We start from the raw sequence: 14,429 nt of genomic DNA on the forward strand, positions 1-14,429 counted from the left end.
AGATTGTTTGGGTCAGTGTCAAATGTTAAACCAGGTTGTACAGACAGAGAGCTGTAATCCACACACTAGTGCGTTATTAAATTTCTGGAAAGTAATGAACTGGCACTGGAAGTGAAAAGGGAAAAAAAACAGTAATGTGGAATGGCCCCTTATTCAGGAAACTTTGAAAATGTGCAGCCATAATAGCTGTGGTGAAGTTCCTTTAAATGAGACCTTGGTATGCTGTGGAATAAAGTCAAAATAGGAGATTGTGGCATTCCAAGTCATACTGAATAAACGCATACATTGGGCCAAATTGTGGTCTTATTCACAAGGGAACATTTTTTTCCCCCTTTTCAATAAAAAAAAAAAAAAAAGGAGCTGAGAACACTTTAAGATACAGGGCACAAATGTGTAATTATTCTTGGCTAACATGGTAGCTGTTGATCATTTAATGAAACCATAATTACCATATAATGGCAGGGTATTTATATGACAGATTACTACATTATTACAGGGTAAGTGCATGATTATTTCTGTCCTCAAAATCAGAATAAAAAACACATGGAAGTGGAAAAATAAGTTGAAAAAAGAGGGGGGAGAAACTGAATTTCCCAATGCTGCTCCCATATTGTTACTCCATCCCCACCTCAATCACACAGTGATGGCAATGGCCACTGGCATTCGTGATGAAGCCAAATCTCCACAGGAAACCCATGCCACAGTACAACAGATCATAAGGCCCTTTGCCAAATGGCTACAGCTCTGGGCTTCATTGTACATATAGTTCAACAGATTCAATAGCAATTTGGTCACTGGTCTCTTGTCCTCAGAAGACACTATGCTCCTGCTTGTTTGGAGAGATAGTATGTACGATGGATGTAAGAATTTGCACTGAGAGGTACTTAACTCCCACTTCTATGCCTTTGGGAGAGAACAGTGAACTCGCGTGGATTTGAGAGCAATACCAGTTTCGTACTGAGTGGAGAAGTTGAATGCTGCAGGACTACCTATGGGCTGAGCAGTGTTGGATACAGTTTGATTTCAGTGAACACTGCTGGTGTTTACCACCACGTGTATTTTTGACCATTTAGTAAAGATTAATTTAAATTGTGAGAAAATACTTAAATGGTTTCTTGTATGGGGAAAAAAATGCATTGACAAATTGCAAATTTACAAAGTTACAGAGAGAGTTTTGTATGCTGAATAGAGTCCATCTCGAGCTTTATGATGGCAACTCTCCATATGGGAGGCAAAATCAAATAATAAACCCAGCTGACTCACTGATTACCCACGTCCTGCATGGGTGTTAAAAGAGCTATGCAATCAGCTGCTCCACCTGAAATGTGCTTCTGTGTCTTCATAGTGCTACTTCAGCTGCGTGGGAGAAGGTGGCCAGCACTCCCTCTTTCCAAAAAAGCGCTTGCTGAGCCAGTTTTCGAAGCTACAAGTTACTGTAAGTACAAGAGTTTGGCCCAGTATGATAACTTCTGAATTTGGCCAGATTCTTAACTCTTGTTTTCCTGAATTTTTGTCCAAGAGGCAGAATTGTTGTAGCTTTTTTCAATCTTCAGTTATTTCTCTCCCTTTTCCTTCTTGAGTGTCTTTGCAGGGAGGGAAAATAGATGCGGGTAAAAGCCGTGTGCTGTTATGTTTGCTCAGGATTGATCCTATATGTCTGTAAGAGAAATACAGGTTGCATGAGAAAAGAATTTGGAGGCACTAAGAAATCAGTCTGTGTACACTTACTTAGGAGGCAGCTATAATTGCAGTACCTTTGTAAATAGCTCCCTTAATAAACTGGTTATTACTCTGAATGGTCAATGATTGCTCATAATTCACTGCTGCTAGGTTATTTCTCTCCGCGGAGAAAAAAAAAAGAAAAAAATCTCTGGTCCTTTAAAAGTGTAGTGCACCCAAGATGCCAGTGGGAATTTGGTTGCGTTAGAATCTAACCTTGCTCTCCCTGAAGTCAAACGGAGCCCCAGCGCAGTCCCCCAGGCAGCAGTGTTCAGTCAGGAAAAGCGATATGTTGGGAGCTGACTACGCATGTTGTCTGATAGAGTAATTACTTCTTTAAACTATTTCATTGTTACACTTTAGTCAGTTTGGTGCCTCTTGTGAACTTCCCTCCCCCTCCCTGTGTTTACTCTAGATGAAAATTAGTGAATGAAAGAAGTTTTATGAACTGAACCTTCTGCTTCTGATGTCTCTTCGGTACAGGCTGCTTCTGCCTTCACTGTGTTTTTAGAATTATAAATTGTTAAAATATTTTTTCCAAATACCATTAAAGTAGCTCCTATAGGTAAAATGGAAACTAAAGTCAATATTATGAAGCTCCAAATTTGGGAGATTGAAGTGTTAACATTTTTTGCCTATTTGGTATTCTTCATAAAGTTTATTCTTATGAAGTTAAATGTAGCTAGACTCTGAGTTTCTTTACTGTTTTGCAGATTAAGCATCTTTACAAAATCTGCTCTTAGAAGGTGCTGGTTCCAGTGGAAATCAACAAAAATTAAGACATTCAGCACCAGCATAGGAATAATCCTATTCTTCTTTTGGGGATAGTGATGTTTTGACTATTAGCCATTCCATTAGGAAAGTAATCAAAAGAGTTCCATCAAATCTATTTTTTAAAAAAGTCTTGATCACTCAACAGGACATCAGGAAACATTTGCCCTCTCACCTTCCCGTTCTCCCCAAAATACTATTTTTTTAAAAAAATCTTCAAATAATTAAAGGCTGTGTTATTCTGCAAATCTTTTACAGCCGTTACAGTGTTCTTATAAGGACCCGATCCTTCTGGCACAGTAAAATTTCACTGACTTCAACCTAACATGGTACGACTTCAAGCAAGTCTCATGAGGAAGGGCTTTAAAATAAAGTTCAAAACAATTTGTTATTACTTCTTAGAAATGTGTTCTATTTTTCAGCTATTGTTATCTGTACTTTTCCTCTTTCATCCACTTCTAAGCAAAGGTCATATATTAGTAATTTTATTTTCAGGTTCTCCTGGCAAAAAAAAAAAAAAAAAAAAAAAGAGAGACTCGGGAAATTTTCTCCCAAGCTAAAATAAGTCAAATTCCAGGGTTTCAAATTCTGGCAAACCAGCTTCTCCAAGGTCTCGTAAAAATTCTGGGCTGTTATCTCCATATGCCTGATAGACTTTTTTTGTGATCGTAATTAAAACCGTCTGTCCTTTCTCTGTGACTTCAGGAGAATGGCAATGAGTCACAAGAGCTCTGAAAAAGCTAGAAGGATAGAGGCTGAGGTTAGCAGCTCAGAATCACTTAATCTGCTATATTTCATCCGCAGAAATGTAGATCCAAAGCACTGCCATCTGCCTCTTAATTCGGGCGACTCCAGAACAAGTCACCATGGCAGAAGGCTGCATCACAGTCAGCATCCGGAAGCAGAGGTAGTCCTGGGCTTGGGTTGAACCATAAAGAGATGTAAAATAAACTAATTAACTTGATACGGAACATCATTATCCTTGTAACGCTAATTTTCACTCTTCTTGTATTATCTATTAGAACTTACCAGTAATATGTTTTCAACAATATCTGGGTAAAACGTATTTTTTGAAGTACAAGAGTATGTGAAAAGTGAAATGATGAATACATGAGGCACAAAAATGTCACTGACACCGTTATTAGAGTGTTATTAAGTTAGAAATACTTAACCTTCAAAATATGATTTAGAAAATTAGTTCACCATGACCTTGTTTTATTCTGTAGTATTTGCGACTGCTCTTTATTTCTCACACCTTGATATCCGTTCTCCAAATTTAATTCTTCCCTCTCTTTTTTGAGCAATCTTCAGTTCTGAGGCTTTTGTGCCACTTAGCGGAAGCTTGCTCCCCAGGTGGGTCACTTCCCCGGCTCCTAGAGCCCTGGTCTCCTCCCCTTTTAAAATGAGAATGAATTTCAGCAACAAATTGGTCTGATGTTAGAACAGGAGATGCTGGAAGATATAATCTTAAGAAAAGCTTTAATAAGTTAATTGTATTCCTGAGGATCTTCTGCGTTGGTAATCTGATGCTGAGGGAAGCAAAAATTCATGTTTGACACGTTCCTTGGAAGTTCAGTTCCTCCCGGATGAGTCAATTAGTTATGTAAAACTAAGCCAACGTTCGTATGCCTTGGTCCCATCACTCTCAGGCTGAATATCATCGCCAACTTTGGCTCCCAAATTTGGGGGAAAAAGTTGAATGTCATGTGAGAATGACAGCATACGTCTGAAGCATCAATATGCTGGCTGCCTCCTGAGACTTGATGACCTCGGCACTCGCCGGAGTTCAGAAAACCAAGTATTTCTGAAGATCTGGATCTTAGGTAGTATCACTTTTTATTTTGAAAAAGAGTTGGGTACTTTAAAACTATTTGAGGACCTGGATCTAAGCTCTGCACAGGGTCAGGCTTTTTAAGTAGAATAAGGTTTGCTGATCAGAGCCCGGATCTCCGTCAGACAGTGTGCAGTGCTGCCCTAATAAAGCAAAACATATATCTACCCTGAAACAAATACTCTAAAAGGAACAAATGCATTCCTGGTATAATTCTCCTGAAAACAACACAGGAGATGAAATTAGAAGCAACCTTCTTAAGGAAAATCTTTTATTTTTAAGACGTATTATTTTTCTTCAGCATATAGTAATTTTAAGAGGTTCTCTGTTATCAAATTTATTTTGATTTCATGAAAACATGTACAGCTATTAGTATAAGCAAGCTTATCAGTTTAATTTCCTACTGAATGTTCTTTTTGTTAGTTTTCTTTATTTTCTTTTTAGTTTCCTGCTTTATCATTCAGAAGGTTTGTGCTGTATTCCTGTACATATTTGGTTTGGTGCCCAGAAATGTATTATTTTAACAGGGCTAGTTCATTAAAAGTTATTACTTTACAGGCATTCTAGCATGCATACATAATTATATATATGCCCTTCCACAATGAACAGTGTGGTAAAGTTACCATAAAAAAACTTGGGTTTTAGTGTTTATCATCTCTGGCGTTTCAAGTCACATTGATTCGACTAAATCCCAGCACCTAACTTTCTTACTTCAATTATTTTTTTAGAAGGTATTAAACTGTCAAAACGTAGTTTTCATTCTTTCTTCTATAATATTAGTCCTTCAGAAACTATTGGGACTGTGAATTGTCCTCCCTTTGTGCTGCCCAAGGAAGAAAGCAAACATAGCTGTTAACACACAGAACTTGTCCCAACCAAAACCAGTAAGCCAGTTTTCAGTCACCTGCACAAGGATTGACTGTGATGCTCTCAAAATCATTTTTGATTACTGCGTTTTTCAGTAACTTCATGTCGCTCTATGAAGAATTTTTTGAGATCTCCAGACAAACAACATAGTTGTTGGGTCGTTGGTTGTCTTTTTTTTTTTTTTAAGACTTTGAGAAAGATTTGAATAAAAAATTTGGTGATGACAAGAATCTAGGTGAACTGCAAGATAAGCAAGCAAGAAGAATGACGTTTCCTTGCAACTCTCTGTTTCTATGGAGCTGCATCACAAGACCATGTAAGGGTAGAAAAAAAAATTCTGCACAACCTTTGCTGAGAGTTGGCGTTAAAAGACTGAGGATCAGTGTGAGCAGTGTAACAGAGCATTGTACTGGTGTAGTCGGTCGGGAGCCAACATCTCCAAGTTGACCTGAAAAGCATGTTATATGCTGGTGTGACTTTAAAGCTACATAAATGTCTTCTGTACCGAGATACCTGATCTGGTTCCTGCAGCTAAAGCAGAATGAACAAGATCATGGATTATGCTTGAAGGAGACAGCACATTTAGGGTTTTGCTGCTTCCTTCTCATCATTGCCCACCTGGAGTTTCAGAGGATAGGGTAGAGACTACTTAAGCTAATCTACATCGGCTGACTGAGACTTTTTAAGTCCTGTGTTGACTGGGTTGCACAGATTTCGTTTATCTTTTGTTACTATATATACACACACCATCTTAGTTGGCTTATGTCCTTTGTCCCAGTGCTGATGGGACATTAAGGAATACTTTCACTCCAGGGGTTCCACAATTCCAGAATTATTCTGAGCTGCAAAGACACTCATGAAGATAAAGAAATAAGCATTCGATGAAACCTGGGATTGCTGTACTTACACTTTAAAATTAAAAATGTTTACAGTATCTTTTTTAATCAATGGGAAATAGATCTAGAGGACAGAGAACATTTGTGGGGGGAAAAAAACAAACAAAAACAATCAAAAAACAAAACTGCATATCAATTATACAATATGTAATCACTTTGAACTATTTATATACCTACACATATCTAGTTCATGTTTGTGTATAGTATTTGTCCATTAACTTTTTTTTTACTGTAATGTGATTATACAGTGGTAAGATTTTGGGGAACGACAGCATTCATGAAATAGTAAAGCAAAGGAAGTCTCTCGCTCTGAACTAGTACAAAATAGAGTAGGATATAGTCGTGCATCTGCTGGGTTTATGTGAGCTCCTCTAAGCATTTGAGAATCACTACTGTGATTAAATTTCAGTTTAAAAAAAAATGTTGAAGATTTCTTTTCCTGATGATAAGTAGCTAAACTTATTCTCCATTAGTTAATTGTTGCAAACCCTGCAAATGTTTCGCGTGTGCATTTCACTAAAGTGAGGATATTCTTGCTCTCATAGCAGACTTGTTTCTTTCGTGTTGGGAGACAAAGGCAGTGAATGTGGTTTTGACAGTTGCTACTCTTCACGTGAGACATTGGACTCCTTCAGCCTGATTCTCATGGCTGTCTAGCAAAAGCAAGAGCCTGAGGCACTGTTCAAAGGGTGTAGGCTATGTGGTATCTTCCCTAACATTTCTCTCTTGAAAACACACTGTAGTATTATGTGAGCTGCGCTGTTAAACGGTATTGTACAATTATCCTAAAAACCTAGCTGCAACATCTGTTTAGTCACTCCACCAGCCTCTGTGATACTACTCCATGGGTTTTTTTAATACATTGTGTGAAAGTGATAATACACAAATCTCATACTTAATCAAGTCTTTTTTTCTTTTTTTTTTTTTTTTTTTTTTTTTTTCCCCCCCTTCACAAGACAAGGCTGTATTCAATGTAATTGCACTGTGGGGGGTTAACTTTCTGTTCCCTTTGACTTCAATGGCTTGCTATCAAAAATTCATCTCCACAGCTTCAATGAGACTCACTTCTGATAATGTTGGCCCATTGACTTCAATGAAACACCATCAAAAATTATTCTCGATTCACTTTAATACTCATTTTCAACAGCATCGGACCACTGATTCCACTATCATACTTTCAAGACCAAATATTCAAATGTTTCATAAAGACAAAATCAAACCTCAATACAATTCAGTGAAAACTTGTTTCTTGTGGTTGTAGTTTGTTGACTCCAGATAAGCAGTACTGATTACCTCATATGGGAAAAGAAGCATCTTGCAGACTTCTTGCTAGTACCCTTTTATAAACTTTTTTGGGTGGACGGGGTGAGGGGGAAGGTGAAAAACACAGAATGACATTTTTAAAAACAAATGCATGAGGAGCATTCCTTGTCCTTCATGAAAGTCTTACAAAAAGTCCAATATGATATACTCAAATTCTTATCTATGCTTTTTTTGTGTGATGCTTTGTTTTCTGTGGGGATGTTTTTTTTCTGTTGGTTTGGTTTTGGGGGGGGGGGTGTGGTTTGGATTTCTGTGTGTGTGTGGTTTTGTTTTCGTTTAGTTTATTTTTTAGGAAATTACAGAATTCTTCCAAGAAATTAAACTGACAGCGGAGAGAGATAATTGGGGGAAGATGAGCATGCTTGCTTTTACTTGCTCCCTTGAAATAGACTACAACTCAGTTATTACTCAAATTCATGATTAAATAAGGTGTGTTTCTGTTCTAACCACTGCGCTGTACTATAATGCTCTTATTCTTCTCGGTTTCTCAGAGGGAAAATATAAGGTGAACCTTTTTTGTTTCTTCCATCCATCCGGATCTCGGGTTTCCTATCTGTTTAAGATATGCACATGCCCTCTGATATTTATGTCTTTCAATTTGCCTTGTTTGAGCTCTTCAGAGTTTGTCATTCATTTAGATTTTTTGTTGTAACCGCTGATTTAACTTGAAATGTATCCCTCTGCAAGCAAGACAATTTTGCCATTTTCCTTCAGAAGCCAGACAATTTATAGATGAGCTCAGACCAAATAAATCAGGCAAGATATATTTATAGGTCTAATATACCATATATATTAATATATATTTTTAATCATCATCATACTGTCACTCTGCAGAAATAATTAGCTGTGAGCAGGGGATGCACATGTGCTATCCAGGCAGACAGTATTGCTGGGACCCAGGCTAGGACACTTCAGGACAGCCAGTGTTTAGAGTCAGTCACTTCGTGCTGCTGGTGTCCATTAGTAATGAGGTGAGCCGCCTTCGTTTCCCTGCACTAATTCACCCGAATGACTGTGTAACTATAATTATCTTTAGACCGAGCGATTTCTTCATGAGAGAACACTTACAGTAATTCCGAACAAAGAAATGTAGATTCACACTCGCATTAACTTCAGTACTTAGTGGTGGAAAAAGGCATTGACTCATCTTCTGCTCCGCAGCTCCTTTTCTCACAGCGTGAAGCCTCGGGAAATCCTTGGGTTTGCTTTCCAAACAAGGACTGTGTCTCAGACGGTGGTCTCCGTTTTAGGTTGACTAGATTTCTGAATATTCCTGTGTGAAAACCAGTGGTTCAGCACTCAAAGGCTTTAAGTGAAGTTAACGGGAGAGTAAAATTCTAGTTTCTTTATATGATAGCGAGCATTTACCCCTGGACCTCTTTGGAAAGGTTAGGAGTAATTTTAGCTTCCTGCAGCATCATAACTGAACCTCGTAATAAATTACTAGGCATCTGCTTGCAAAACAACGTTATTTTGTAGATTATGGAATAATGTGCGTGTGATAACACGAACAATATAAAAATGCAGTCCATACCTGGAGAAATATTGTTTGGTAATTATAAAGGTACGCTCAAGTGAGCAGGTTTTGCATGTGTATGGTATGTTTCTTTTTTTTTTTTTTCCTAACTGCTTGTTTTCCCTGAAAACCGTATTAAGGGATATTTTTTTCAGTTTGTAAATATCTTCTGAACTAACAGTGAAGACAGAAAATTTTAAACTCTGTAAGTTAAATAATTTAACTCCAGCTGTGTGTGTTCTACTAACCAAACAGCACCATGTGAAAGTATGTACACAGGCTATTACAGATACCAGGACCCACAAGTAAAAGGAAGACCGAATGACTTGCAATGTCAAGCACCACCTGCTATAACAATAGGTTCAGAGAGCTTACAGTCTCTCAAAAGTCAAATTATTTTGCATTATTCCCACTCATGGACTCTTCTTCACCTAAAAAGCAAATGCAAGAGAGTAACATTAGTGGAAGTAGTTAGTGAGGGCCCATAATAAGAATATTCTGAAGGCTAAGAATACTGTTTCTATTTAAACTGAATATTTCTTCTTCCTATCTTCAGCTTTCCAAACTTTGAAGTATTATTAATGTATACTATGAAAAGTGTAAGATGTAGAATGAGTTCAAGAAAAATCTTAACCTTGTTTTTTTTTTCTACTTCAGGTGTTTGATATATCAGCTCTAGTCATTTTATTAATTCAGGATTTTTTTGCATATAATATCTTCTTTATTATGCATAACTTCACCCCTTGCACTCCTCCATAAGTTGACAACAGTTGAATAAAACTGATTAAAATCAGAAGTTCAGCTTCAGAAAGAGGAATAGATTATAGTACATTCTAGAAAAATCTAGTCACTGTAGTTGTCTGGCATATAGTGAGGGACTAGATACACAGAAAAGCTGTTATTGAATTGGTGACATAGAAAATACCATGAGCTGTCAATAACGTTCTTCAAGACAAAATTATAACTTTTTAATGAATTCAGTGATTGCAATTGAATGTTGGAAGAATTACTGCTACATGGTCTGGATATCCCCCAAAAGATTCAAAATTAGTTTTACCTGTATCATAGTTTTTATCTGCATATGGTTTAATTACTTAAGGAAGAAATATTGATTTATTTCAGTTAAAGAAAGTAATTTTTCCTCTTGTTTTTTTTTAATGATGAAACTTCCCATGGTGCTGCAGACTTTGAAAGAAAAACATTTTTCCAGAAAACTGTTGCAGAAATTGAAGAGCTGAGGAGACGAATAGTGATTATTACAAGTTGCAACTAAAAATAAACTCTGTCATTGTGCAGATGTTGTTGCTGTTGTTACAACCTCTACTTGTATGAACTTTCTGATATTCCTTCATGTTCCAGGCTGAAAAGGCCAAATCTATATCAAATGACATAGGCTTGAAAACCTGTAGGAGGTTTTCTCCAGAATAAAGGACTCGTGTCAAAAGAAATGAAAGTTCGGCTGGAGGAGTTCCCTCTCTTTTTCTTCTGTGTTACGTATGGAGAAGGAAAAGGTGACACCCTTAGCAAGTACAACATTTTATCAACCTCTCCTATCAAGGGACTAGTAGAGGGGTCAGCTTTTTTTCTTTTTTAATTGTGTAGTGCATACAAATAAAGCAAATGCAGACATTACTGGTTGTCAAGGTAATAAAAGACAAATGAGTATCCATCTTGGGGCAAAAATAAGAAAGGTATGTTAAAGCTTGTTTAATGAATTTTGAACTAAGAAAAATGACAAGTTTCTTCCTATAGACATCCATATCTACCCAAAAGGTATGTACTCTATAGCTCAATATAGACAGTATATTATATAGACAGACAGTAAATTATCCATGACCCAGCAATGTGCCCTTGTTGCCAAAAAGGCCAATGGAATCCTGGGCTGCATAGGGAAGAGTGTGGCCAGTAGGTCGAGGGAGGTCATTCTCCCCCTCTACTCTGCACTGGTGAGGCCACAACTGGAATACTGTGTCCAGTTTTGGGCTCCCCAGTTCAAGAGGGACAGGGAACTGCTGGAGCGAGTCCAGCGAAGGGCAACTAAGATGATGAAGGGCTTGGAGCATCTGCCTTATGAGGAAAGGTTGAGAGAGCTGGGACTCTTTAGCCTGGAGAAGAGAAGGCTGAGGGGAGACCTTATTATGGTGTACAAGTATCTAAAGGGTGGGTTGAAGGAGGATGGAGCCAGGCTCTTTTCGATGGTTCCAAGTGACAGGACGAGGGGTAATGGGCACAAGTTAGAACATAGGAAGTTCCGTTCAAATACACGGAAACACTTCTTTACGGTGAGGGTGACAGAGCACTGGCACAGGCTGCCCAGGGAGGTTGTGGAGTCCCCTTCTCTGGAGATTTTCAAGACCCGCCTGGATGCAGTTCTGAGTAATGTGCTCTGGGCAATCCTGCTTTAGCAGGGGAGTTGGACTAGATGATCTCTAGAGGTCCCTTCCAACTCTGAAAATTCTGTGATATGTTGCCTCAAATGTGTAATCAAGAGAATAATGGCTAAATGCCGTAATATTTAAAAAGCATATAGTGATGACCAGGCAATCACATCGCTTATTTCCTTCAAAAAGTCCCAAAGTTCTCCATCCAATATATTGCCAATACCTAACAGAGCGAGTCTCAAAAGTCACAAAGACATTTTATATGTGGTCCATTCATGTGTAAAGATAATGTGATCCATCAGCAGTGAAAAGAATGTTAGGTAACCTTTTTGGGTAATTTCCAGTGAATGAAGTATTCAACCTTTTTTAGACAGAAAAAAACAGTGCAGACCACTTTCTGATAATAAAATGCACTTCGAAGTGGTGAGAAGACTTAAAGAACAGGAAAGAAACTCACTCTTAGAGATTAGTATGTTCTGAAGTTGGTGCAACTCATGACCAGTCTGTGGACTACCCTATCTGTGAAAATCAAAATTAAAATAAAGGTCTAGCAGTGGACTGAAAAAATCTCAGATTACTTTGTGGATTCGTCAAAATTAAACTCCCCAAGGAAGGAATTCTGAAGAGTGAAAAGTAAAGGACTCTTAGTTGGGTGGTGCACGTCACATTCATTAGTTCTTCTCAATGGTTATTATAGTATAGATAGCAGTGACAGGAGTGCAAGTACTATAGATGGAGGTCTAACTTTGGAGTGAATAAAGCTATCTCTTTGTTTCTGATAGACCGTGTGTAAATACTAGAAAGCTTTGTTTATTTTTTAACCCAAGAGAAGTTTGAAATTGAAAGAGTAAGATTTGAGATGTGTTTAAACTTCGAGGGCCTCCTGTGGGTATGCTCAATACTTGAATTTCTTGGTTAAGAAAAAAAAAGGAAGGAAAGAATTTGGACAATTGGCTTCTTACCAGTGAGAAATGAAACTGCAGGATAACAAATGGTTGTAAATAAGAGCAGTACTCTGTTAGAGTACGTGGATGCATTTGCAGCCAGGCTAGATTGCAGTCAAGTCTTTGGCATATATTTCCTTATGAGTTTTGATTATTTTTGGAAAAACATTAGGAACAGAGATCAAAGTCTTTATTTCTGATTCTCATGTATGCTTGAAGTTACAGAAACTGTTAGCAGAGTCCCAGATTTACACGGCTGCCCACCTGGGACCACACTACGCCGGAACACAATGTACTATCTTCTTCAGTGAGTGGAAGAATAAAGCTGCTGTAGTAAAACAAAGCAAACTGTGGACAAGGATGGCTTTAAGGGTTTAGTGGTGGTTTTGGCAGTGTTAGGTTGATGGTTGGACTCGATGATCTTAAAGGTCCTTTTCAACCTAGTTGATTCTGTGACCTAGCATGGCTTTAAACTGCACTGGCTACTTACAACCTCTGGTGCTGAGAGGTCCCAGCTCCCACTTATTACACTGTTGGTTTTGGTGCTGACCGGGACTTCCACCTTGAGGCGGTAAGGGAGGGAACGCAGGTACGGGTAGAGTCATGAATTTTCAAGTCTTATGTTCAGTGCTGCATGACTCAGCAGAGCACCGATGATGGTAGCTACCAAAGAAGAAAGGCCCCATGGGGCTGTGCTAGGCCTGTCTGAAAGAGCTCTGAGAAAAAGCTCGGTGCTTTTTTTTTTTCTTTTTCTGTATGTATAATTAACTTGGACTTGTTCATCAAAAAAAAAAAAAAAAAAAAAAGAATTAAGAGAAACAGAGCATGTTGGTTTCTGTTTCTTCTTTGTTAGAAGGGAATGACTACTTAGTGAGGGAAAGGGTAAGGCTCCTCCTCTAAGCACAGTCAAAAATCTTAAGCCGCCGATTGATGCTGTCTTTCCAGGACGCACCAACAGCTGCTTCCGCAAATTATGTTGGTTTAGGAACACTGTCAGAGGCTGAAAATAAAGGTAAATAAATAAATAAAAGGGAAAAGCATGCTGACTAGCCCTGTGTCCTTTATAAGTTTCACTTGTCTTGTGGATGAGCAGGACCAAAGGGAATTACTGGACCAAAAATCTGAATGTGGTGAGAGCACAGGGTAATGCTCTATCTCTCAGAAGCCCTGGAGACAAAAAGCATCTACATGATTTGTTTTTCCTCTTTCTTGAATTAAGCTTCTTATCAGGCTGTGTGGTATGAATCAGGTTTTTGTGGAGGTGGAAGCAACACATTTTAGTTGTGGTCTCCATGACCCCAATTTGATGCCAACGAAGTAGCAGATTACTCTACTTTGGCGGCATTACACTGATCTTGAAAACAAGCGAAATGGACATACAGGTGCTAAAACTGCCCGAAGGAATATCACAGACTACACACTCTCTGCAGAAACACGCAGAATCTGGAAAAGCTAACTAACTAGCTGGCTGCCCCTTGATCTTCTGCCGGAGTTGCGAGAAAATTTGTGGGGTAGCAACACTGCAGGAAACCTCTGGTGCCAAGAGATAACTCAGTCACTAAAATCGGGGGCCAGCGCAAAGTATGCGGCACACGAGGAATTGACTTTAATACTGATGTTTTTAAAAAAAAAAAAAAAAAAAGGAAAATTAGCCGTCATGTGTCACTAGGCAGTAGCTCTATCGCTTTCCCATAGAGCGGGAATTTGGCTGGCTGATGACTGAGAAAACACGGTACTCCTTCCTGAGACAGCTTCGGTGGTCAAAACAGAGCCTAGGTACGTACCTTTGGGTGTGTGAGCAACATATCACTGTGGACTCATCATCCCTCCTCGTAAGGCTCTCGGCTGCCAGTATCAATGAGCGGGATCCGAAGATTAGCCTCAAACCTCAGCTGCATTTTCCCAGTGGCAGCGCAGTCTGCTAATCGCTGAGCCATTGGGATAGCCCTGTAGGGCATTCTTCTAATAGTTTTTCTAGTTCTTCCACTGATGTCCTTATACATCTTTTATGATTTCGATAGTGATGCTACTTTCCCCAGGCACTTTCCTTCTATCTTACTCTCTGCTTGCTTTTCTTTTGAATACAGGGGGGAGGGGACTACCTTAATCTTGCCCTTCATTCCCAGCGCAACCTTTCAGAAAAGACATTTCCCTCACCTGCTCTCCCAACCCTGAGTATGT

This window comes from Vanellus vanellus (assembly GCF_965231255.1).
Source record: "Vanellus vanellus genome assembly, chromosome: 6".
Classification (NCBI taxonomy): Eukaryota; Metazoa; Chordata; class Aves; order Charadriiformes; family Charadriidae; genus Vanellus; species Vanellus vanellus.